At 35.4% G+C, this 26,322-nt stretch overlaps 1 long non-coding RNA gene across 2 annotated transcripts in view; it reads left to right on the top strand.

Moving 5' to 3' along the window:
* The window catches only part of LOC147379559 (uncharacterized), a 50,988-nt gene extending 24,958 nt beyond the window's left edge, over positions 1 to 26,030 (top strand). Inside the window, exon 3 of one of the 2 annotated variants that reach the window (XR_015133579.1) lies at positions 25,623 to 26,030. This is a non-coding gene — a long non-coding RNA (uncharacterized LOC147379559). Of the gene's footprint in view, positions 1 to 1,385; positions 1,526 to 25,622 lie in introns of those variants that run through there. The other variant, XR_015133577.1, reaches the window with a different exon arrangement.
* Positions 26,031 to 26,322: the final 292 nt, after the last annotated feature.

The raw sequence follows: 26,322 nt of genomic DNA, 5'->3' as shown, positions 1-26,322 counted from the left end.
CAGGGAAGTTCACGTAATTATTATTTTTATAAAAACAGGTCCTGTTACTAAAACCATACTTGTAATTAAAAAAAAAAAATGGGTATCAAAGTCTCAAAATATTCCTATAGGAAAATGGTTGAATATAGTTCTAATTCCAGCAAAAGCAATTTAAACAAACAATAGGCAGTGCACTTTTAAGGCATCTTCCTTCACCCAAGCACGCTTGTTTTGACTATGACTTAGGATAACCACAGTGATGCATGTAAGATGGAATTTGTCTTTACCTTTTTCTCTAAATTCTGAGTTTTGAAACTGCGCACCCCTTAGCAATGTTCTTCTAAACTACTTTTCTGTAGAACAATTTATGGCAAATGGAACTTTGTGTTCAATTTATCAGCTGACCACTGTATTGATATTCATTTTTTCCCATGATATTCTTACTCGTTCCTGTTAACATTATAGCATTTATGTATATATCCACGCTTACTTCAAAAATTAAAAGTGAAAGACAATTGTAACCTTTTTCTGCCACCCTTTATCAAGAAATATAATACACAAAAAGCCAACCAAGCAACCAACCAATAGAACAAACAAACAAACAACTTAAAGGAAGGTAATTGTTTAAATAATTTAATAGTAAATATTGGTGCTCCTACCTTCTGGTGTTCAAAATCTAGGCTAGCTAGGATGGTAGCTAACTCATTAACTTTCCATGTGTTTAGTCGCTCAGCTGTGTCTGACTCTCTGTGACCCCATGAACTGTAGCCCACAAGGCTCCTTTGTTCCTGGGATTCTCCAGGCAAGAATACTAGAGTGGGTTGCCAAGCCCTCCTCCAGGGGATCTTCCCAACCCAGGGATCAAACCCAGGTCTCCTGCATTGCAGGCAGATTCTTTACCATCTGAGTCACCAGGGAAGCCCATTCATTCACTCTCCATGGTCACCAATTTGAATTGGAAAACAATTCCATATAATAATTTCAAACATATTTTATTGCATGATTATCCGACATTATTACAAAAGGAGTTGGGAGAAGGAATTAGGCTGGGCTGAAAGTAGACTGCCTGGTCATTATTCTCTAGGACTAGAATTGTCTGAGTAAGGGATTCTGATCCTAAGTTTACAGAGACAATGAAACTAAGCATGAAAAACTAAAGCTAGGTTAGAAACCAAAATTAGTAACTCATAGAAGGGAGCACAAATGAATAACCAAACCAAAATAAAGTGGTTGGGAACAAATAAATATGAAGAACAGGAATACAACAATGATAAAATTGGAGGATAAAGAAAGAAAAAAGAGTTATCTAACTTCAAAAAACTGAACATCTAATTCAAATATGAAAAGTTAAGAAAAATTGCTGTATTCTCTGTACATCTCTGTCTTTGTCTCTTTCCCTGTTCCAGATTGGGTATATGCGGGAAGATGTTCTTCATCATGTGACCTAGTCAAAGCTCAGAGAAAACAGGATTTCAGGCTCCACTGGACTAGCAAGACTAGATGCACAATTATCATCAAATAAACCAGTTCTACTAGCAATGTAAAATTTAGTTTGTGTGCACTCAGTTGTGTCCGATTCTTTGTGACCCCATGGTCTATAGTTCACCAGGATCCTCTGTCCATGGAATTTTCCAGGTGATAATACTGGAGTGGGTTGCCATTTCCTTCTCCAGGGGATTTTCCTGACTCTGGGGTCAAACCTATGTCTCTTGTATCTCCTGCTTTAGCAGGCAGATTCTTTACCAGGTGAGCCACTGGGGAAGCCCTTTGTTAAATAGCAAGTTAATTTCAGTGAAATAACAACCAAAAAAAAAAAAAAAAATCATGAACCCAAAAATGTCTCAAATGTCCATGAACAATGTTGTGATGTATAAATAGTTTTAAACAAGTTTTAAACTAGTCTCAAAGCATCATTTTATTACCTAGTGTGAAACAAGTTTGACTGTTGAATAGTAAAGTTTCTTCAATGACTACTATATAAAATCTACAGCATAATATATAATACATTCATTGAATAAAAATATTGAGTATGTCAAATATTAAATAGATTAGTGAGGTTGATTCCAGGAAATTCAGAGAAATTCAAGGAAAGCATCCAAATTAAGAAAGGAAATGGTAAAGGAAAAGTCATAAAAAATTTAAAGAGGTGTGAACATAATGGGTCAGGCAGTCTTTATCTGCTCAGAGGATTTTGCAAGAATAAACCTATTAAAAGAATAAATTTACTGCAAATCTCATCCTTACAGTTTCTGTAGTTAGAATGAAACTCATTTAAATGAATATTTGATAAATGCGTAAATGAATAAAGATGAAATGAATAAATGAATGAAAAGGGAACATAAATACTAAATGGTGGAAATTAAATGAATAATTCTCTTGAATAAATCAATTTCACTCGAGTTTGCCAGCATTCTATGTAGAGCCATACCATCTAAAATGGTAATTCTGAATGGATCATGTTAATGAATTTCTCTACACAGGAAGTATATAAATTTATGGCTGTAATCAATATACTCTAAATACACTTCATTTAGTACTCTGTCCTTTAAGTACCTTAAACATAAATGATATTTTTTTTCACTGAGTTAGATTATTCACCATTTCTTTCAATAATTTTTTAACATTGAGGTTACTTATGGTCCTGGGAATAGGAGGGATCCTTTTCCATGTGTTTTCTTCTCAGAACATTAAACATATTAGCCTAATTACTCCCCTCTTACTACCAGTCTTATTCTTCTGGAACATTTCCAATTGTCCTTTCTATAGCAAATTTTGGGTTAGGTCAACACAAAGTATATTGAATCCCAGTCAGGCTAGCTTATAGAATTTAGGGTAAGGCAATGTTTTGTGTCTGTCTTCTGAATAGCCAAGAATATATATATACACACACACACACACATATACATAAATTCCTAATATTTTAAAAGGAGAATTGTGCATAAAAAACACTCATTTTCCTACCATGAAGAAAGATGACTAGAATTTTTGCAAAATAAAACTTGTGAATATTTTATTAACAAGAAGGGTTTCATACATTTAAGTTTCTGGAGAAAAATCATCTCTTGAAGGACAAAGTTCTCAGATCCTGCTCAAATGAATAGCTAAGCCTCATTCCTTTGGGATTAGAAGAATGATTATGTGGAATTCAGTCAGTATTTTTTATATTCATGAAAAATGTGGACAATTAAAAAGATAATCCTCTTTTAAACTTTCAACCTTAAACAGTTAATTTACTTAAACTACCAATTCTTTTGAAATAGTGCAAAGGTAAACATTAGCCTGATTCACTCTGAATTATTGCCAAATCCATATTAGTGGGCTCTAAACTCTTAAAATTTTTAATTCTGTTAAAAAAAAAAAAAAAAAACTCACAAGGTTCTAATTATTAATCCAACAAATTAGCAGGTATGTACTTTTGGAAAATGTACGAAATTAGTTCACGGGAAACTTTGTCCCTGTGCCAAATCTGCAGTTGGCTCACTGTACAATTTCAAACATAATATATAGCTTTTATCTAAATATTCTAAATGCAGAATTATCTATATATATATATATTTTAATTAAAATTACTTATTCTAATTGGAGGTTAATTAATTTACAATATTGTATTGGTTTTGCCATACATCAACATGAATCTGCCACGGATGTACACGTGCTCCCCATCCTGAACCACCCTTCCACCTCCCTCCCCGTACCATCCCTCTGGGTCATCCCAGTGCACCAGCCCAAAGCATCCTGTATCCTGCATCGAACCTGGACTAGCAATTCATTTCTTATATGATATTATATATGTTTCAATGCCATTCTCCCAAATCATCCCACCTTCTCCCTCTCCCACAGAGCCCAAAAGACTGTTCTATACATCTGTGTCTCTTTTGCTGTCTCGCATACAGGGTTATCTATATATTTTTAAAGCATTTTCATTTGCTTTTTAAAATTGTATTTATTTATTCTAATAAAATTAATACATACAAAGGAAATATATCATTTATATTTAAAATACATAATGATAATATTAATTTCCTTAAATACCCCCTAACTCAATAACTAGAGCGTTTCAAATGCTCATTCATTCTCATATGTGTCCCCCACCCCTAGCCCTTTGCCTTGACTCCTCCATGTTTATCTTTCTGTTGTTTTAAAAATAGTCTTATAATAGATCTTTATATCCCTAAAAGTTATTTTTCTTGCTTTTACTTCCAGAAAAGTAATACACTGTATGTAATTTTCTGAGACCTGTTTTCAGTCAAATTATTTTTTTAACACAACACAATCTATAGTATATTACTTCTTATTTTGAAATATATTTTGTTTTTGAAATATTTTATCTTGCCTTCTGAGCAAATATATTTTGGTGGTTTTCCTAATTCTTTCTTCTTTCATTTAGCACATATTTATTGAACACCTACTAGCTGCTAGCTACTCTTTCAGTAGAAAACATACATACACACAGTTCCCTGATCCTCATGGAGTTTATATTCTAATAAGGATAAACATCCTTATTTGTGAAATTTGTGGAACCATTATAAAAATATTCTATTTTATAATACAATATAAAATATTAATATTTTATTAATATTAAAATACTTTACCTGTGGCTAAGACAATTTAATTTCAATCAGTAGTACATAATAGTTAATCAGCATCCTCTACAAATTTTGGTAATGCCAAGCTGTAAACATCTTTCATCTAAGGCTGAAAAATAGTAGTAAATTTCAGTTTTTATTTTTTAATTATGGGTGAGGTTGAACAACCTTTTTATGCTTGCTCATAACTCATTTTTTTTAAACTGTTTGTGTCTTAACCCTCTTTTCCTATTGTCTTCTTAATGTTGATTTGTGAGAGTCCCTTATGCATTTCTAGGTAACAATTCTTTTTTGAAAATATATTCTAATTTTTTCATGAAGTCTTTTGGTAAACAGAAGGTCTTAATTTTTAAGTAGACAAATTGGTCAAGATTTTAGGATAGGTTTCTTTGTAAGTTGTTAAGGAAATCTTTCCCAATTCAAAAATTATAAAGATATTCTTTTATTTATTTGTTTAAATATTTCAAAGTTTTGTCTCAATGTCCTTATTCCATCTGTAATAGATTTTTGTATGCAGAGTTGTTGTTGTTCAGTTCCTCAGCCATGTCTGACTCATTGCAACCTCATGGACTGCAGCACACCAGGCTGCCCTGTACTTCACGATCTCCTGGAGATTGCTTGAACTCATGTCCATTGAGTCAGTGATGCCATCCAACCATCTCGTCCTATGTCATCCCCTTCTCCTCCTGCCTTAAATCTTTCCCAGCATCAGGGTCTTTTCTTTCTTTATTTAATGAATTTTTATTTTTTTAATTTTTTTAAAATTTTATTTTATTTTTAAACTTTACAATATTGTATTGGTTTTGCCAAATATCAAAATGAATCCGCCACAGGTATACATGTGTTCCCCATCCTGAACCCCCCTCCCTCCTCCCTCCCCATACCATCCCTCTGGGTCGTCCCATTGCACCAGCCCCAAGCATCCAGTATCGTATATCGAACCTAGACTGGTGACTCGTTTCATACATGATATTATACATGTTTCAATGCCATTCTCCCAAATCTTCCCACCCTCTCCCTCTCCCACAGAGTCCATAAGACTATTCTATACATCAGTGTCTCTTTTGCTGTCTCGTATACAGGGTTATTGTTACCATCTTTCTAAATTCCATATATATGCATTAGTATACTGTATTGGTGTTTTTCTTTCTGGCTTACTTCACTCTGTATAATAGGCTCCAGTTTCATCCACCTCATTAGAACTGATTCAAATGTATTCTTTTTAATGGCTTAGTAATACTCCACTGTGTATATGTACCACAGCTTTCTTTTTCATTCATCTGCTGATGGACATCTAGGTTGCTTCCATGTCCTGGCTATTATAAACAGTGCTGCAATGAACATTGGGGTACACGTGTCTCTTTCCCTTCTGGTTTCCTCAGTGTGTATGCCCAGCAGTGGGATTGCTGGGTCATAAGGCCATTCTATTTCCAGTTTTTTAAGGAATCTCCACACTGTTCTCCATAGTGGCTGTACTAGTTTGCATTCCCACCAACAGTGTAAGAGGGTGCCCTTTTCTCCACACCCTCTCCAGCATTTATTGCTTGTAGACTTTTGGATCGCAGCCATTCTGATTGGTGTGAAATGGTACCTCATAGTGGTTTTGATTTGCATTTCTCTGATAATGAGTGATGTTGAGCATCTTTTCATGTGTTTGTTAGCCATCTGTATGTCTTCTTTGGAGAAATGTCTATTTAGATCTTTGGCCCATTTTTTGATTGGGTCATTTATTTTTCTGGAGTTGAGCTGTAGGAGTTGCTTATATATTTTTGAGATTAGTTGTTTGTCAGTTGCTTCATTTGCTATTATTTTCTCCCATTCTGAAGGCTGTCTTTTCACCTTGCTAATAGTTTCCTTTGTTGTACAGAAGCTTGTAAGTTTAATTAGGTCCCATTTGTTTATTTTTGCTTTTATTTCCAATATTCTGGGAGGTGGGTCATAGAGGATCCTGCTGTGATGTATGTTGGAGAGTGTTTTGCCTATGTTCTCCTCTAGGAGTTTTATAGTTTCTGGCCTTACATTGAGATCTTTAATCCATTTTGAGTTTATTTTTGTGTATGGTGTTAGAAAGTGGTCTGGTTTCATTCTTTTACAAGTGGTTGACCAGTTTTCCCAGCACCACTTGTTAAAGAGATTGTCTTTAATCCATTGTATATTCTTGCCTCCTTTGTCAAAGATAAGGTGTCCATAGGTGTGTGGATTTATCTCTGGGCTTTCTATTTTGTTCCATTGATCTATATTTCTGTCTTTGTGCCAGTACCATACTGTCTTGATGACTGTGGCTTTGTAATAGAGCCTGAAGTCAGGTAGGTTGATTCCTCCAGTTCTCTTCTTTCTCAAGATAGCTTTGGCTATTCGAGGTTTTTTGTATTTCCATACAAATTGCGAAATTATTTGTTCTAGCTCTGTGAAGAATATCGTTGGTAGCTTGATAAGGATTGCATTGAATCTATAAATTGCTTTGGGTAGTATACTCATTTTCACTATATTGATTCTTCCAATCCATGAACATGGTATATTTCTCCATCTATTAGTGTCCTCTTTGATTTCTTTCACCAGTGTCTTATAGTTTTCTATATATAGGTCTTTAGTTTCTTTAGGTAGATATATTCCTAAGTATTTTATTCTTTCCATTGCAATGGTGAATAGAATTGTTTCCTTAATTTCTCTTTCTGTTTTCTCATTATTAGTGTATAGGAATGCAAGGGATTTCTGTGTGTTGATTTTATATCCTGCAACTTTACTATAATCATTGATTAGTTCTAGTAATTTTCTGGTGGGGTCTTTAGTGTTTTCTATGTAGAGGATCATGTCATCTGCAAACAGTGAGAGTTTTACTTCTTCTTTTCCAATTTGGATTCCTTTTATTTCTTTTTCTGCTCTGATTGCTGTGGCCAAAACTTCCAAAACTATGTTGAATAGTAATGGTGAAAGTGGGCACCCTTGTCTTGTTCCTGACTTTAGAGGAAATGCTTTCAATTTTTCACCATTGAGGATAATATTTGCTGTGGGTTTATCATATATAGCTTTTATTATGTTGAGGTATGTTCCTTCTATTCCTGCTTTCTGGAGAGTTTTTATCATAAATGGATGTTGAATTTTGTCAAAGGCTTTCTCTGCATCTATTGAGATAATCATATGGTTTTTATTTTTCAATTTGTTAATGTGGTGTATTACATTGATTGATTTGCGGATATTGAAGAATCCTTGCATCCCTGGGATAAAGCCCACTTGGTCATGGTGTATGATCTTCTTAATGTGTTGTTGGATTCTGATTGCTAGAATTTTGTTAAGGATTTTTGCATCTATGTTCATCAGTGATATTGGCCTGCAGTTTTCTTTTTTTGTGGGATCTTTGTCAGGTTTTGGTATTAGGGTGATGGTGGCCTCATAGAATGAGTTTGGAAGTTTACCTTCCTCTGCAATTTTCTGGAAGAGTTTGAGCAGGATAGGTTTTAGCTCTTCTCTAAATTTTTGGTAGAATTCAGCTGTGAAGCCGTCTGGACCTGGGCTTTTGTTTACTGGAAGATTTTTGATTACAGTTTCAATTTCCGTGCTTGTGATTGGTCTGTTAAGATTTTCTATTTCTTCCTGGTCCAGTTTTGGAAAGTTGTACTTTTCTAAGAATTTGTCCATTTCTTCCACATTGTCCATTTTATTGATGTATAATTGTTGATAGTAGTCTCTTATGATCCTTTGTATTTCTGTGTTGTCTGTTGTGATCTCTCCATTTTCATTTCTAATTTTATTGATTTGATTTTTCTCCCTTTGTTTCTTGATGAGTCTGGTTAATGGTTTGTCAATTTTATTTATCCTTTCAAAGAACCAGATTTTGGCTTTGTTGATTTTTACTATGGTCTCTTTTGTTTCTTTTGCATTTATTTCTGCCCTAATTTTTAAGATTTCTTTCCTTCTTCTAACCCTGGGGTTCTTCTTTTCTTCCTTTTCTAGTTGCTTTAGGTGTAGAGTTAGGTTATTTATTTGACTTTTTTCTTGTTCCTTGAGGTATGCCTGTATTGCTACGAACTTTCCCCTTAGGACTGCTTTTACAGTGTCTCACAGGTTTTGGGTTGTTGTGTTTTCATTTTCATTCATTTCTATGCAAATTTTGATTTCTTTTTTGATTTCTTCTGTGATTTGTTGGTTATTCAGCAGCGTGTTGTTCAGCCTCCATATGTTGGAATTTTCAATAGTTTTTCTCCTGTAATTGAGATCTAATCTTACTGCATTGTGGTCAGAAAAAACGCTTGGAATGATTTCAATTTTTTTGAATTTACCAAGGCTAGATTTATGGCCCAGGATGTGATCTATCCTAGAGAAGGTTCCATGTGCACTTGAGAAAAAGGTGAAATTCATTGTTTTGGGATGAAATGTCCTATAGATATCAATTAGGTCTAACTGGTCTATTGTATCATTTAAAGTTTGTGTTTCCTTGTTAATTTTCTGTTTAGTTGATCTATCCATAGGTGTGAGTGGGGTATTAAAGTCTCCCACTATTATTGTGTTATTGTTAATTTCCCCTTTCCTAATGAGTCAGCTCTTCGTATCAAGTGGCCAAATATTGGACTTTCAGCTTCAGCATCAGTCCTTCCAATGAATATTCAGCATTTATTTCCTTTAGGATGGACTGGTTTGATCTCCTTGCAGTCCAAAGGACTCTCAAGAGTCTTCTCCAACACCATAGTTCAAAAGCATCAATTCTTTGGTGCCTTCTTTATAGTCCAACTCTCACATCCATGTATGACTACTGAAAAACCATAGCTTTGCTGTATCGACTTTTACTGGCAAAGTAATATTTCTGCTTTTTGATACACTGTCTAGGTTTGTCATATCTTTTCTTCCAAGGAGCAAACATCTTTTAATATCATGGCTGCAGTCACCATCTGCAGTGATTTTGGAGCTCAAGAAAATAATGTCTGTTGTTGTTTCCACTGTTTCCCCATCTATTTGCCATGAGGTGATGGGACCAGATGCCATGATCTTAGTTTTTTGAATGTTGGGTTTTAAGGCAGCTTTTTCATTCTCCTCTTTCATCTTTATGAAAAGGGTCTTTAGTTCTTCTTTGCTTTCTGTCATAAGGGTGATGTCTTCTGCATATCTGAGGTTATTGATATTTCTCCCAGCAATCTTGATTCCAGCTTGTGCTTCATCCAGCCTGGCATGTTTCATGGTGTACTCTGCATATAAGTTAAATAAGCAGGGTGACAATATACAGCCTTGATGTACTCCTTCCCCACTTTTGAACCAGTCTGTTGTTCCATGTCTGGTTCTAACTGTTGCTTCTTGACCTGCATATAGGGCTCTCAGGAGACAGGTAAGGTGGTCTGGTATCTCTTTAAGAATTTTTGTGATCCACAAAGTCAAAAGTTTTAGCATAGTCATTAAGTAGAAGTAGATGTGTGAACATTTAATTTTATTTTAATTTTCCATGTAGATATGAATTATTTCAATATTATTTAACAAAATGATTTATGCCATCCCCAGGAACTTTTAAAATCATCCTTTTTGAATCTCAAGATTCTAATAAATTGTATGTGTGTTCAGTCACTCAACTGTGTCTGACTCTTCGCCAAACTCCTCTCTCTGTGGAATTTTCCGTGCAAAAGTATTGGAGTGAGTTGTCATTTCCTCCTCCAGGGGACTTACCCCACCTTAAGATCAAACCCTGTGTCTAGCATCTCCTTTATTGGCAGGAAGACACTTTTACTACTGTACCATCTCGAAGCCCCTCTAACAAATTATGTTGGATAATTTTTCTGTCATTTTCTTCCTCAAATGAAGGTAAATGTTGATGTTATTGATACTGGGTAGGGAAAGTAATCTCATCTTGCTCTTTTTCAAGATTATCATGTCTATTCTTAGCATATTGCTTTGTCATGTGTAGAAAAATATTTCAGAAAATTTTATTTGATTTACATTGAATTTATAGATAGATTTTGGGAGACTTTATTGTCACTATGATAGATATGTTAACTTGTCCTTGAACTTTTATCAAATTTTCTTTATATACATTAGCTAATTTATTAGATTCATCTGAGTTTGAAATGATTATATTTTCTTGAATTTGTCAACATGTAATGATGATTTTTAGCCCTAATAATGCTTTTGTCCTTAGTTAATTTAATGCATATGTATTAAGTGTTCAGTAAATACTAGGAATTTGAGATGCAAAATAAGGTAATAAAACATCACACATTTGGCCCATTTCAAGAGTTTCTTTGGGGATGATTCCTTTGTTTGCTGGGCATGTAGCAAAGGAGTTCTGAACACATCACTTCAAGATATGCTGCTCTGGCAGATTGATTGTTTTGATTTAAAGGCAATTGAGAAAAAAAATGTAAGAAAAACATTCTGATCTTTTTCCTTTTTTGAAAAGCAGGAGATGGAATTCTTGTGTGAAAGATGTCCTCCCTATACTAGAAAAGTAACATTCTTATCCTTAAGAAGGAGAAGTTGAGACTAAGAGACTTCTATACAAACCAGACTTTGTTAAAATAATTCCTTTCTTATCTTCCTTTAGCCTCCCCATACAGTTTACTTGGGCTTCCCTAGTGGCTCAGTGGTAAAGAGTCCTCCCGCCAATGCAGGAGACGCAAATTCAATCCCTGGGTTGGGAAGATACCCTGAAGAAAGAAATGGCAACCCACTCCAGGATTCTTGACTGGCAAATCCCAAGGACAGAGGAGCCTGGCAGGCTACACAGCCCATGAGGTCACAAAGAGTCAGACATGACTGACTAAACAACAAAAAGCATGGTTTACTTACTTTTGCACAATTGCCTCTGTTCAACCTAATATAAAATCATCCTGGTTTCACCATTTCTTTGGGGTCTTCATTCCTTGTGAAGGATCCCATATCACATAAACCTACCTTAAATAAATGGGTATGCCTTTCTCCTGTTGATGGCTTGCTGCTGCTGCTGCTAAGTCGCTTCAATCATGTCCGACTCTGTGCGACCCCATAGACGGCAGCCCACCAGGCTCCCCCGTCCCTGGGAGTCTCCAGGCAAGAACACTGGAGTGGATTGCCATTTCCTCCTCCAATGCATGAAAGTGAAAAGTGAAAGTGAAGTCGCTCAGTTGTGTCCGACTCTTTGTGACCCCATGGACTGCAGCCCACCAGGCTCCTCCATCCATGGGATTTTCCAGGCAAGAGTACCGGAGTGGGGTACCATTGCCCAGTTTAATCTCAGACTCCATCAAGAAAGAAAGAAAAAAAAAAACTCTAAGAGATTAAAGGTAAGATATTGCCTCTCCTGCAGTAGTGAAAAATATTTTCAGGAATCAAAATCATAAGAGGCCCTAATAGCCTTGTTAGGAAGACCAGTCTTGCATGAAAACTGTTCTTGTCTGGCTTGGCTGTGCCTACATAACCTGCCACTGCAGATGTGATCAGAGTTCATTTCACTGAGTCTTCTCTGGTTATTCCCCAAATCTGTTCAGTATTATTAGATGACCTTTCTGCATTGTATCATTTCCACTTTCATAAAAGAAATTTTCTTAACAAAACCGGATTTCCTTTAAGATTCACAATATTCAATAGAGCTCATGTACTATTCTCACTCTCATTTCCAAAGGTCATTCTTCAGTTCAATTCAGTTCAGTCTCTCAATCATGTCCAAATCTTTGTGACCCAATGGACTACAACACACCAAACTTCCCTGTCCATCATCAACTCCCAGAACTTACTCAAACTCAAGTCCATAGAGTTGGTAATGCCATCCAACCATTTCATCCTCTGTCATCCCCTTTTCCTCCTGCCTTCAGTCTTTCCTGGCATCTTAACCAAAGAGTCAGTTCTTTGCATCATGTGGCCAAAGTATTGGAGTTTCAGCTTCAGCATCAGTCCTTCCAATTCATATTCAGGAAAGATTTCTTTACAATGGACTGGTTAGATCTCCTTGCAGTCCAAGGGACTCTCAAGAGTCTTCAACACCATAGTTCAAAAGCATCAGTTGCACTCAGATTTCTTTATAGTCCAACTCTCACATCCATACATGACTACCGGCAAAACCATAGCTTTGACTAGTTGGACATTTGTTAGCAAAGTAATGTCTCTGCATTTTAATATATCTAGGTTGGTCATAACTTTTCTTCCAAGGGGCAAGTGTTTTTTAATTTCATGTCTGTAGTCACCATCTGCAGTGATTTTAGAGCCCCCCCAAAATAAAGTCTGTCACTCTTTCCATTGTTTCCCAATCTATTTGCCATGAAGTGATGGGACCAGAGGCCATGATCTTTGATTTCTGAATGTTGAGCTTTAAGCCAACTTTTTCACTCTCCTCTTTCACTTTCATCAAGAGGCTCTTTAGTTCCTCTTCACTTTCTGCCATAAGGGTGGTGTCATCTGCATATCTGAGGTTATTGATATTTCTCCCAGCAATCTTGATTTCAGCTTGTGCTTCACTCAGTCCAACATTTCTCATGATGTCCTCTGCATATAGGTTAAATAAGCAGGGTGACAATATACAGCATTTATATACTCCTTTTCCTATTTGGAACCAGTCTGTTGTTCCATGTCCAGTTCTAACTGTTGCTTCTTGACCTGCATACAGATTTCTCAGGAGGCAGGGCAGGTGGTCTGGTATTCCCATTGCTTGAAGAATTTTCCACAGTTTGTTGTGATCCACACAGTCAAAGGCTTTGGTATAGCCAATAAAGCAGATATTTTTCTGGAACTCTCTTGCCTTATTGATGATCCAGTGGATGTTGGCAATTTGATCTCTTGTTCCTCTGCCTTTTTTAAATCCAGCTTGAACACCTGAAAGTTCTCAGTTCATGTACTGTTGAAGCCTGGCTTGGAGAATTTTCAGCATTACCTTCCTAGTATATGAAATGAGTACAGCTGTGTAGTAGTTTAAACACTCTTTGGCATTGCCCTTCTTTGGAAGTGTAATGAACTGATCTTTTCCAATCCTGTGGTCACTGCTGAGTTTTCCAGATTTCCTGGCATATTGGATGCAGCACTTATACAGAATCATCTTTTAGGATTTAAAAAACCTCAATTGGAATTCCACCATCTCCACTAGATTTGTTTATAGTGATGCTTCCTAAGGCCCACTTGACTTTGCATTCCAGGATGTCTGGCTCTAGGTGAATGATCACACCATCATGATTATCTGGGTCATGAAGTTCTTTTTTATATAATTCTTTTGTGTATTCTTGCCACCTCTTCTTAATATCTTCTGCTTCTGTTTCTGCTGCTGCTGCTGCTGCTGCTAAGTCACTTCAGTTGTGTCCGACTCTGCAACCCCATAGATGGCAGCCCTCCAGGCTCCCCTGTCCCTGGGATTCTCCAGGCAAGAATACTGGAGTGGGTTGCAATTTCCTTCTTCAATGCATGAAAGTGAAAAGTGAAAGTGAAGTCGAGGTGCATACAATTTTGGTCCTTTATTGTGTCCAACTTTGCATGAAATGTTCTCTTGGTATCTCTAATTTGCATGAAAAGATCTCTAGTCTTTCCCATTCTATTTTTTTCTACTGTTTCTTTGCATTCATCACTGAGAAAGGCTTTCTCATCTCTCCTTGCTATTCTTTGGAACTCTGCATTTAAATGGGTATATCTTTCCTTTTTTCCTTTGCCTTTCACATCTTTTCTTTTCTCAGCTATTTGTAAGGCCTCCTCCAAACAACCGTTTTGCCTTTTGCATTTCTTTTTCTTGGGGATGGTGTTGATCACTGCCTTCTGTACAATGTCACAAACCTCTGTCCATATTTCTTTAGTAACTCTATCAGATCTAATCAGATCTAAAATAAGATCATTCTTATAGGCTTAAAATCAGTTGTCGTTTTAGACAATAACTGGTTAAAAAATGAACATTGATTCAATTTAGGTTAATGCAACTGAAAAGGTTTCCTTCTAGAAGGGAATTTTCTGTTCTGGAATTACCTAGTGTATGGATGGTAGAGAACTTTGTTCTCCTTCTGAATTTTGTTTTAACCAAATTTAAGATCTGGAGTTCTGAAAAGGTGATGGCACCCCACTCCAGTACTCTTGCCTGGAAAATCCCATGGATGGAGGAGCCTGGTGGGCTGCAGTCCATGACGTCATGAAGAGTCGGATACGACTGAGCGACTTCACTTTCACTTTTCACTTTCCTGCACTGGAGAAGGAAATGGCAACCCACTCCTGGTGGCTGCCGTCTATGGGGTCGCACAGAGTTGGACACGACTGAAGCGACTTAGCAGCAGCAAGATCTGGAGTTACTATAATAACTGTAACTGACTTGAGATGAAAGGATATGAAGAGGAGCAGAGTGAAGAGAACCATACAGAAATGGGACAGGGATCATTAAAGCCAAACTTTTGAGCCAAACCAATCTTTGACTTTCTGGTTTGAGTTTTGGACCACCTGCTTCCTGTTTCTGCCCAGCATCCATGGTCATATTCCATCCTGGCCAGGGTTGGGCCCAGAGACAGGGATGCTTGAAGTCTAGCTCAACAAGTTTTAGGACAACACCCTAAACACTTGTAGGAGTCTACACTTATGGATTTCTCTGTCCCCAGGAGAAAATGGTGGTGATATGAAATAGAAAAATTGGAAAACATATGACATAAATAAAGAAACCATATAAGAAAGGCAAAACTATCTTTTTTTTTTTTTTTAATGAGCATAACATTTACATTGGCAATGGTTACTAGAAATCATGTATCTGGCCTCAGTAATTATTTGAGTAGCACCTAAAGTCATCCAATGGGAAACAGCAGGTTCTGTGTCCACCTGCCTTATAATAACCAAATGAGATCCAGGTGTAGACAGCAGGGCCTACCTTCAGGTTCAGCCATGAGGTTTCCATTCACACAGTATGTTAAATGAACAGCACTTGAATGGCACCCCCTGGAGTTATATAACATTTACAAATCTGTTTACAGAAAAGAAACCTTACTAAGAAAAACAAGTGAAGAACAACAATTCTAAAACTAGAAAAATTGCTTTCTTTTACTTTCTTTTCAAGATTCCTTTGAAAAGGGATACATTTAATTTTATTTAATTCAGAAATTTCTTTTTGGCCTTTAAGTTGTAAATAGAATTGTTCTAGTATTCTTTACATCTTGAAGTTATTATGATTTATTAAGTCATTTATTGCTAATACTGAAGTACATTATAGCAGATAAACCTTAACAAGAGTTACTTTTCATCATGATCATTTAACAACTAAGAAATTCAATGCCATGATAATTAAATTTTTGTCTATTTGTATCTATTTATTTTCACTAGCTCACACATTGATTTCTAATATTTTGTATTTGAGGATATTTAAAGTTCAATATTTTTACCTACATATGAAATACATTTCCTCATTCTAATAATTAAGATTTTTATGATCAGGTTAAGGAGAAAAGTTTGTTAAATTCTTCTAAAATCTATATATTCTCCCCAAATCAGGAAGACCAGAGACTAACCAAAAAACCCTTCTGTTTCTTTATACAAAAGCAGTTTTTGTAAAGTAAATATACTATAGTTTTATAGTTTAAGTAGGCAAGTGAAAAAAAAATTGTAGCATCTTTGATTTTAAAAAGAGAAAAAAGATAGATAGATCTCAGGAGAGTAGTCCTTAAGCCTTGCTGACTTCTCTGCTATGAATCAACTTGGAACTGGAGCATGCTAGCAGTATTTGAACTATATAAAATGCTCTCCACATGATATATGTTAATTGAGCTAGAGTCTCATCTCACATAACTTAATTGGAGAATGATAAAGGTCATTAAATTTTAGGATGGCTATCTGGATAACATATAGAATGATAGAAAGACAGGACCACAAGAAAATGTGAAACCTGGGACAAGGAAAGCAGAATGTATTCTGTTAGGAGGTTTTACCAATAACTGTGTAAGCAATCAAGGAAAGTGCATAGCTAATATTTCCCTTCCCACTCTTGATGCCTCTTTTGAATTTCTTATATCTTGAGAAGTATCACCATCCTTTCTTTTATGCAGAGAGTAAATAAACTTTTTCCATGAATAAAATAAGTCTTCTTAAATAGTGTATCTGGAAGAAGAAAATAGACATTATTTTTGATATATCAAAAAAGCTGGATTAAATTTGAATTTAAAAAATAGGTATTTATAAGAAGGCATATACAGTTTAGACTAGAGCAACCCAGAATTACTGAAATTCACTCACAGCTCAAGTTTAGTTTGTCTCTGTTTCTCCATTGTTTGGAATAATGTGTATAGAAACATATCTATAAGCAACAAAGCACATGACTGACATCTTTTCTAAGAGCTAAACACTTTGTTGAGCTCTTACACTTGGTTATGAGAATCCAGCATTTATATGTGCAATCCATAAATCTCAGTAACTTTAAAGAATTCTGCACTGAACTCAAACAGAACCCCCCTCACCATGTCTGTCTCTCTAGGCACCTTTGTGTTCAGGTACTTTACATAAAAGGAAATCAGAGTAAGAGATTAAAAACCCTAATGTTCTGATCCAAAAATTAAAAAAATAAATAAACATGAAGAAATAAGTCTCAACCATAGTTTCCTATTAAACTCTTCAAAGTGTAGCTATAAAACTGATTTAGAAGAATTACTGTTGAAGCTTTTCAAAATACACCATTTGCGACATAGTCTTTTTAGGTTACTGATTTTTAAAATTATTTTTGTTAAAAGAACACTTCATAGTCAATTGGAAACTTCATTTGGGAAGGGTTCGTAGCTGTCTTTTTCAGCTTTATGGACTAGAGATCAACCAATTCCTGAATGGATGAATCCATCTTTATTGAAAATATAGATTTGCTTGTTAAATAACAGAATGGTAGTATTATAACAATACTCCCTTGAACTCTTAAATTTAAATGCTATAATAGGAGTAAAGAACAAATAGATATGTTCATCTAAACTTGGAAAACTTGGAGGAATGTTGATATCTCAGTTTGATGTTTGTGAAAACGAATCCAGCAGGAAAATAAGCATTATTAGTTTCAACATTTCACTATTTTGTGGTTATTTTAATTTAGCAGAAGTTTGCTAATATAGAATAAGATCTACTCTGAAAATATTATTGAGTATACTTTTTATATGTTTATAAAATAAAAGACTTCTATTATACCAACAGAGCCAAAATTACTTTTTTCTTCTTAAAAAAAAATGGAGTATAGTTGATTTACGATGTGTTAGTTTCAGGTGTACAGTAAAGTGAATAAGTTATATATATATATCCACTCTTTTGCAGATTTCCTTCTCATTTAGGTCACCACAGAAAATGTCTTCTTTTTTTTTTCTTATGTGTGTGTATGGTGTTCGAGAGTGTTTTAATTTCATTCTTTTCATGTAGCTGTTCAGTTTTCCCAGCACCATTTACTGAAAAAACTGTCTTTTCTCCATTGTATGTTCTTGCCTCCTTTGTCATAGATTAGTTGATCATAATTGCATGGATTTATCTCTGGGCTTTCTGTCCTGGTTCATTGATCTATATTTATGTTTTTGTGCCATTACCAAACTGTTTTGTTTACTGTAGCTTTGAGACCCCAAATAACCAAAGTCATCTTGAGAAAGAACAGAGTTAGAGGAATCAGGCTACCTGTCGTCAGACTATACTACAGAAGTACTTTCAAAATGACTGCACTTTTAATCCAGTTACCAAATACTAATTTACACTTTTCCACTAAGCAGACTTAGTCTTTGAGAAAATTTTTATACAAGATATATCTTTCAAATTATTAATGTAGCATATAAAGGGCATAAAGGGATGTAAATCTCTGTCTGTTCAGGATATTTCTTACATGAAAAGTCAGCAGAATTTCCACAAGCTCAACTGCCATTTAGTCAGCTTTTTTAAGAATAGTGTTGATGTTTAAACTCTTTTATGGGTGCCAAGATTCACTGTTTAAATATTCAGCTTTAAAACGATTGCCAGAAAATGACACAGTGCTATTTCCCTTCTCTTGTATGTTTGATTTATAAAATTAAATTGAGTTAAAAGTGAGGCATATTTTTTCCAGAATTTCATTAGACAAGCAGATACTTCACATCAAACTTGTGTAATATTTTTTGCACTTATCAATGCTTCAGGTAAAATTCTTACATTTTTCAGTCATGGTATCTATGTAAAAAATGTCTTTTAAAATGCACTGAAAGAGGGAAATATTTTAATGTCATTTCTATTAAAGTATAGAAAGATGCTTATCAGTTTCCTGACCTGATTCTTTACACATTCAGAAAGTCTCAGAATTCGAAGAGAGGACTAAATTTTCTTTATTATTAGGTCTGCCAAAGATTAGACTTTTTGTAATTACCTAAACAAACAAAAAAAAATGGTTAATTACTGCAATATAATTTCAGGCCTTATATGTAAATCCCATCCCTTCTTATTTAAATAACATTTCTATATGCAAATTCATAGGATTTAATAAGCATATCCCCTGGAGAAGGAAATAACTATTCCAGTATTCTTGCCTGGAAAATCCCATGGACAGAGGAGCCTGGTGGGCAATATCTCATGCAGTTGCAGAGAGTCACACACAACTGAGCAACTGAGCACAGTAAGCACATAGTTGAAATTATTTTAGCCACTGCTCTGATTAAGATCTGCTTCCTCTCTGATTCAGATATAAGTCATATTCAAACTCTACTTCCTTGATTGCTTTTATTGTCTTCCCTACTTGGAATGACATGGCATTTTCATTCATCAATTTATCTTTTTAAGAACTTCATCACTTTATGCTTCTGCTCTGGCCCTAGTTTGATTTTAGTTTGTCAGTTCGCATACAGCTTCCATGCACCACCTGTAACTTTGGGCAAGTTACTTGAGTTTCTATCCATAAAGCATTTATACACAGCAAGCTTCAAGCCTTTATTACCCTTAGCACAGGTTTTCATTGTTCTTTTCACTAGAGTCTGCACCTTTTTACACTGCCCTTTCCTTCTGATGAATACTTACTGGATTTCTATGTGGTGGCATATAATCTGTTACTTAATCATGAATTCATTTCTTTTAGTGAGTCTTGTTTCATCAAGACAATTGCAATCTCCTTGAAGAGAATCCATCTGTTAGCTGGTTGGCATTATACAATGTTTGGCCACACAACATCCTTGATAATTTAAAATAATACCCTACAAATTACAGAAGCAGTAGTTGTTATCATAACAAAAATAGCTAGCATTCATTAAATTCTTATCCTTGCAACTGTAGCACTTTTACATTCATTGTCTTTTTAAATCCATATTATATTCTGAAATAGAACCTATTTTCACATTATCTTACAATGAAGGAAGTGAAAAATGGGAGGGTGGAGTGACTTTCTCAAGATTACATAGCTACTAGCAAGTGTTGTTATCATCATTGTCTTTGGTGGGCCGATAGGGGCTGCCTGGCGCAAAACACAAGGCACTTCTATCTTCCTCACGGCCCCAGAGCTTCACCTTCTTATTGCATGAACTCTTCATTCTTATTTCTGTACTTCTGTCCAGTCAGTTCCACATAGCACCACATGTTCCATGTTCAGTTTCCTATAGCATTAGGGAGAAGGGTGGTGATTAGTAGTATTTGAAGCCTGTCTCCCTGTGGAATCTCTATAGAGTTCTTTTTTTTTTTTCTTTTTCTGTTCAGTTAAAGAAATGTAAATAGACTGGAGTCTGTCAACACCATACAACTCATAATCTAAATTGGATTTTTAAAATTGCAATTGCTTTTCCTTATATTTGTATAGCAATTGCTTCATTAATATGAATGTCTTCCAGGTTTTATTTTCTAACTTTTTAACAAGAACTTGTCATAGAATAAAATGGTCAATTTCACAGAATACTGGATTTGGATAAGAGTTTAGAGACTCTCAGTCCCATATATTTTGTCAATGATGAACTGGAGCTTAAAGAGGGGTCTTTCCCATGTACCTTATTTAGGCTGACAGATAAGCTATGCGATAGAGATTCAAAAATACAGGAACTACAAAAACATCACTTTTCCTTCTCTTTTTTCTGTGGAAGCCCTTATGTGAAAGGCTGAGATCATCAGGGAATCTCTGCTCTGCTTGTCAGAGAGCCAGATTTTTTTCTTTGTTGCTCTCAACTCTCCAATAGTATTTTCATATTGTGCATGATAGAGGCCGAGACACTGCCTCGGCACATCTACCGACGGGAAAAAGGGAAGAGAAGTGGCAGAAGTGTTCTATCTAAAAGCCAAGATCCAAAGGGACACATGACACATCCACTCATAGTCTGTGGGTAAGTTTAATCAGAGAGTCACACCTGACTGCAGATGAGACTACAGAGTGCATTCTATGCGGGCAGCCCTAGGGAGAGTTTGGGCACTATGGTGACAGGGAAGCTGGACTCTGGTGAACACCTGCAGGTCCCACCAGGACACATAGAAAATGTAGATGGAAGACTTATACTGCCAAAATCATTTGTACTACTTTATGTTGAATAAATATATAATGCTAATGTTTTACAGGGTATTTGTCCAATATTATTTTCTTACTTACATATAGTTGTTGTACTAGTGCTGTTTGTTTCCTATTGCAACTTATGAGAATAAAAAATATTGTGTTTGTCAAAACTGTTCTATAACTTCCAGTCAGTTGATGTGGCAGGGAGACATGAGTGGTTGACTTTTTTAATTGTAATAAAGGTGCACACATACAAAGAACATATACTTATTATATAGTCTGAGACTTTTGAATTGAGGTGGATAATAAAGGTATTCGAGTGTTTGTACCTTTAGTAACATCAGAGTTTTTGAGTTACAGACTACAAGATGAGGAATCCTTTCATGAGGGTTGCAAGAGAAAGTTCAGTGGTAACCGTGGTGAGGTAGGTTATCCACACTTGGATTAATACCCATCAGGAATCAAAATCAGAAGACTGCTTTATTCATACCATTATTATTTTGTAATAGTGATTCTATATGATGCCTTGATTTTACAATAAAATATAATTAGAATTAAATTTAAGAAGTTCAAAGTTAGACAATTATTTGCATTCGACTTCTATAACTGTAACAAATAGATCTAAAACTTCTAGCACAAAAGCTGTTGCTTGTTGTGTTATATACGGTTACACAATGGCAGAAGATAAAATGCAGTTAGATCCATTTGGCTCACTCCTTCATACATATATATATATATATATATATATATATATATATATATATATATCAGCTGGAACAAACATTTGGAATATAACTCAGAAAGGAGACTCCAGAATTTGTCATTTGGCCCATGAGCCCTACTTTAAATTCTCTAAAATTTCCTTATCAAAAATAACTGATTTTATTTTTTACATTGTTCAATATCCATATGGCACATACGAGAAATGGGTACATCAAACTGCATATCATAATCAGGGAATTCTATGTAATTCTGGGATTATACATTACTTCTACAGAAAATGTATCTTTGAAATATAAAGAGTATCAACAATACTGTCATAAAATGGTTGATTATTGTCCACATTGCTCATAGATTTTATAAATTAGAAGATCTGGGATGATGAATTCTAAATAAATATTTGTCCAGTGAATGTTGATTCTTAAAGATGCATTGATGTATGACTGACTTGTTCATCTATGGATATTAACTGTTCAAAATTCTGGAATCTGAGTGATTTGAATTTGAATCCAAGCTTAGTCACTTATATGTTATGTGGGTTTCTTAGTTAAGTTCAGTCGCTCAGTAGTGTCCAACTCTTTGCAACCCCATGGGCTGCAGCACACCAGGCTTCCCTGTCCATCACCAACAACTAGAGCTTTCTTAAACTCATGTTTATTGAGTTAGTGATGCCATCCAACCATCTCATCCTCTGCAGCCCCCTTCTCCTTCTGCCTTCAGTCTTTACCAGCATCAGGGTATTTTCCAATGAGTCAGGTCTTTGCATCAGGTGGCCAAAGTATTGGAGCTTCAGTTTCAGCAACAGTCCTTCCAATGAATATTTAGGAATGATTTCCTTTAGGATTAACTGGTTTGATCTCCTTACTGTAGAAGGGACTCTCAAGAGTCTTCTCCAACACCACAGTTCAAAAGCATCAATTCTTCAGTGTTCAGCTTTCTTTATGGTCCAGCTCTCATATCCCTACGTGACTACTGGAAAAACCATAGCTTTGACTAGACAGAACTTTGTCAGCAAAGTAATGTCACTGCTTTTTAATATGCTGTCTAAGTTTGTCATAACTTTTCTTTCAAGGAGCAAGCATCTTTTAATTTCATTGCTGCAGCCACCATTTGCAGTGATTTTGGAGCCTTAGAAAATAAAGTTTCTCACTGTTTTCCATTGTTTCCCTATCCATTTGCTATGAAGTGAAGCAACTGGATTCCATGACCTTAGTTTTTTGAATGCTGAGTTTTAAGCTGACTTTTTCTCTCTCCTCTTTCACTTTCATCAAGAGGCTCCTTAGTTCCTCTTCACTTTTTACCACAGGATGGTTTCATCTGCGTATCTGAAGTTATTGATATTTCTCCTGGCAATCTTGATTTCAGCTTGTGCTTCATCCAGCCTGGCATTTTGCATGATGGATTCTGCATATAAGTTAAATAAGCAGGATGACAATATACAGCCTTGATGTAGTCCTTTCCCAACATGGAACCAGTCTGTTGTTCCATATCTGGTTCTAACTGTTGCTTCCTGACCTGCATAGAGACTTCCCAGGAGGCAGGTATTCCCATCTCTTTAAGAATTTTCCACACAGTCAATTATTCCACACTGTGATCCACAGAGTCAAAGGCTTTAGTGGAGTCAATGAAGCAGAAGTAAATTTTTTTTCCTGGAATTATTCTCCTTTTTCTATGATTCAACAGGTGTTGGCAATTTGATTTCTGGTTTCTCTGTCTTTTTTAAATCCAGATTGAACATCTGGAAGTTCTCGGTTCACATACCGGTGAAGCCTAGCTTGGTGAGAATTTTGAGCATTACTTTGTTAGCATGTGAGATGAGTGCAATTGTGCGGTAGTTTGAACATTCTTCGGCATTGCCTTTCTTTGGGATTGGAATGAAAACTGATCTTTTCCAGTCCTGTTAAGTTATATAAATTCTCAGGTTCTCAGATTTCTGCTGTTGATAATAGGAAAATAAATGCTTGTCGACTTTTAGCTAGCAGTAGGCATTGGTTAACAGGCTAAAAAATGACTAACACAGCTACAAATGTGTAGTGTGTGCCCAAGAAATGGTAGCCATTTCCATTCCAACTCTGCCCCTATATTTTCCTGTACAGCGACTGAAAATGATTTATTTCTACATCTCAACAATATCTAGTTAAATGCCTTGTATGATAGATAGATTTGTTGAACTGACCTGCATTTGAAATAAATTGTAAAAAAAATACCAATATATTTCAAGAGAAAACATATCTTTTGGTTTATACTATCTGGATATCACAGATGGAAAATTATAATTAATTTGCCTCTGGTCTGAAATACCAGATAATAACTTAAATCCTGCAGTTTAGTTTGTGTGCAAAGACTCAGTCTAAGATAAATATTTATGGTTTTTCTTTGGAACTAGTGTGTCTTGGAAGTTGTTCAATTCACTAGATGTGCATTAAAACAGCATAACTGATTCAGCAGTTTCACTTGAGTGCAGGTTTGCCTAATGTTGCAGATCTCCTACAATAACCTGGAAAAGAATAAATAAGGGAATCCAGAGGTTACACTAGTTATATAGTCGTTAGGAGCAGGCTCCATAGTGACTTGAAATGACTTTCTTAATTGTAATTTTTCCATTTTTCATTATACTTGAGTCTTAAATTATAACTGATACCTTCCTTAAACTCTTCATGACAGGTCTCATGCTGACCTTGAAGTAAATATAAAGAAGAAAGCAGATGTTAAATCTCTTCCTCACCTAAAATACAAATAAGGACAATACGTGAAAAAATAAAATCAGCTGTGCTCCCTAAGCCCTGTTTTTCCTCATACTTTTTTTTGTAAATTTTTATTTCTATCTTGAAAAAATGTTTTTCACACATTTTAAAACAGTACTCATCCTAGATTTTACATATCACAGTACCTGACAAAACTGTTAAAATATAATTTTATAGCTATCTACTACATAAATTTAGATTCTATGTACGCTCACATTTCTTTCATTCTTAAGAGTCCACTGGCATTATTTGAAAAATGTCCATTGTTGATGTTACCCACCCCTCCCACGACTGTTTAAGAATCTGAGGCTTAAACAAAAAACAAGAAGGCAGAATCCTGCTTCTAAAAACCAGCGAGAAAGTTCACTGCTTATGTTTTTTCTCATGATCTCACAGTGAGGTAGTATTAATTTGGAACAGCCTAGTTCTTTGGGCATTTTCTTTTTTTTGGGGGGGGGGCATTTTCATAATCTGTGAAGAGCCCTTGATGATTGACTTCAGTGCCTAAGCTCAAGGGCGCCCCAGATTTGGAATTGCATTCACAATTCTCTTAGTCTGTGATTTACAGACACAGTGCTAGGTGGGTTGAGTTCTGAAAACCTAAGCCTCTCTCAGTGGGTAATACATTAGCCTAATTACTGGTTTACACTCTCCTTTCCTTGTGGGATTGTTTTTAAGGGTCTTGGTCAGGCTATGCTAGTTACTTTCAAAGAATTCCTACCTTTGAAAGTCAAGAATAACAAATTTGGAAATCTAGGTAAATTGAATCAATTCCACTTTAGATTTGTACTCTAGAGGCTTAGAGTAATAGCACCTTTTGAATAAAAAATAAATGTTGTTATACATTTTACCTTGGTAAATGGTACATTTTGTCACATTTTATTTGAATTCAGTGTAGGAAATATTTAAATAATAAATACTATTAAGTCTTTGAAGGGGTATAAATTCCTCAAATCTGAAAGTAATTAAGAATTCAGTTCAGTTCAGTTCAGTCGCTCAGTCGTGTTTAGATTATTTCAAAACTGGTAGATAATTAGATTTTAAAATACATTTCTTCTATTAAATCAGGGTATTTTCACAGGAACTGTAAATAGAAATATTGTAGTTTTTATTAGAATTAAAAAAGAATCTCTTTTGCTTGAGAATGAGTTGGAGTTTTGTGCCCCAGTTCTAATAAATCTAATCTATCATAAGTGACAGTATGTGATTTCTGAGACCAAGTTCTAAAAAGCACTGTGGCTACCCCATTGCTCTTTCTCTTAGATTGTTACTTCTGGGTGGATCCACGTGCATTGTCATAAGGATACTCAAATCAGGCCTACGGAGACAGCCACATAGTACAGAACTGCCGCTTCCTGCCAGTAGCTGATAGAGAAATGAAGCTTCTCACTAATAGCTACATGAGTGAACCATTCTACAAGTGGATGGTCCAGCCTCAGTCAAACCTACAGATGCAACCTAAGGGCATCTTAACTGCAATTTCGCAAGAGATCTCTAGCTAAGAACCAGTTCACTAAGCCACTCACACATTTTTTAATCATATGCACTATGAGATCATAAATGGTAGCTGTTTTAAACTGCTAAATTTATGGGCAACTTTTCATGTAGTAATAGATAATATCATCTTCAAGAAGTCATTCCTTCCACTGATTTCTACCACTCTCTAATTACTTATTCTGAATTTTGATAAATAAATTAGCTGACCAAATGCTTGTCCATAATTTTTTTTCATAATTATTTTCTACATTCTGTGTATAAAGAAAATCTCTAGCAGGAGATTTAACTTGCATATACATACGTCAGTAGGGCCTTTGCTTGTCCTGCCTCAAACACATCTGTACTGCTGATGAACTGGAGAGAATTCAAGAAGTTGTCATAGACTTATAGCATCAGAATGGCCTTAAAGGGCAAACTAATCCAGCCTACCAATTAACTAACCAATGCATAAACTAGAACATCCATT

Source organism: Bos grunniens, chromosome 1 (genome assembly GCF_055505025.1).
Source record: "Bos grunniens cultivar Pamir isolate PY7600 chromosome 1, Bosgru_T2T1.0, whole genome shotgun sequence".
Lineage (NCBI taxonomy): Eukaryota > Metazoa > Chordata > Mammalia > Artiodactyla > Bovidae > Bos > Bos grunniens.
This window is presented reverse-complemented; position numbering and strand designations above follow the sequence as displayed.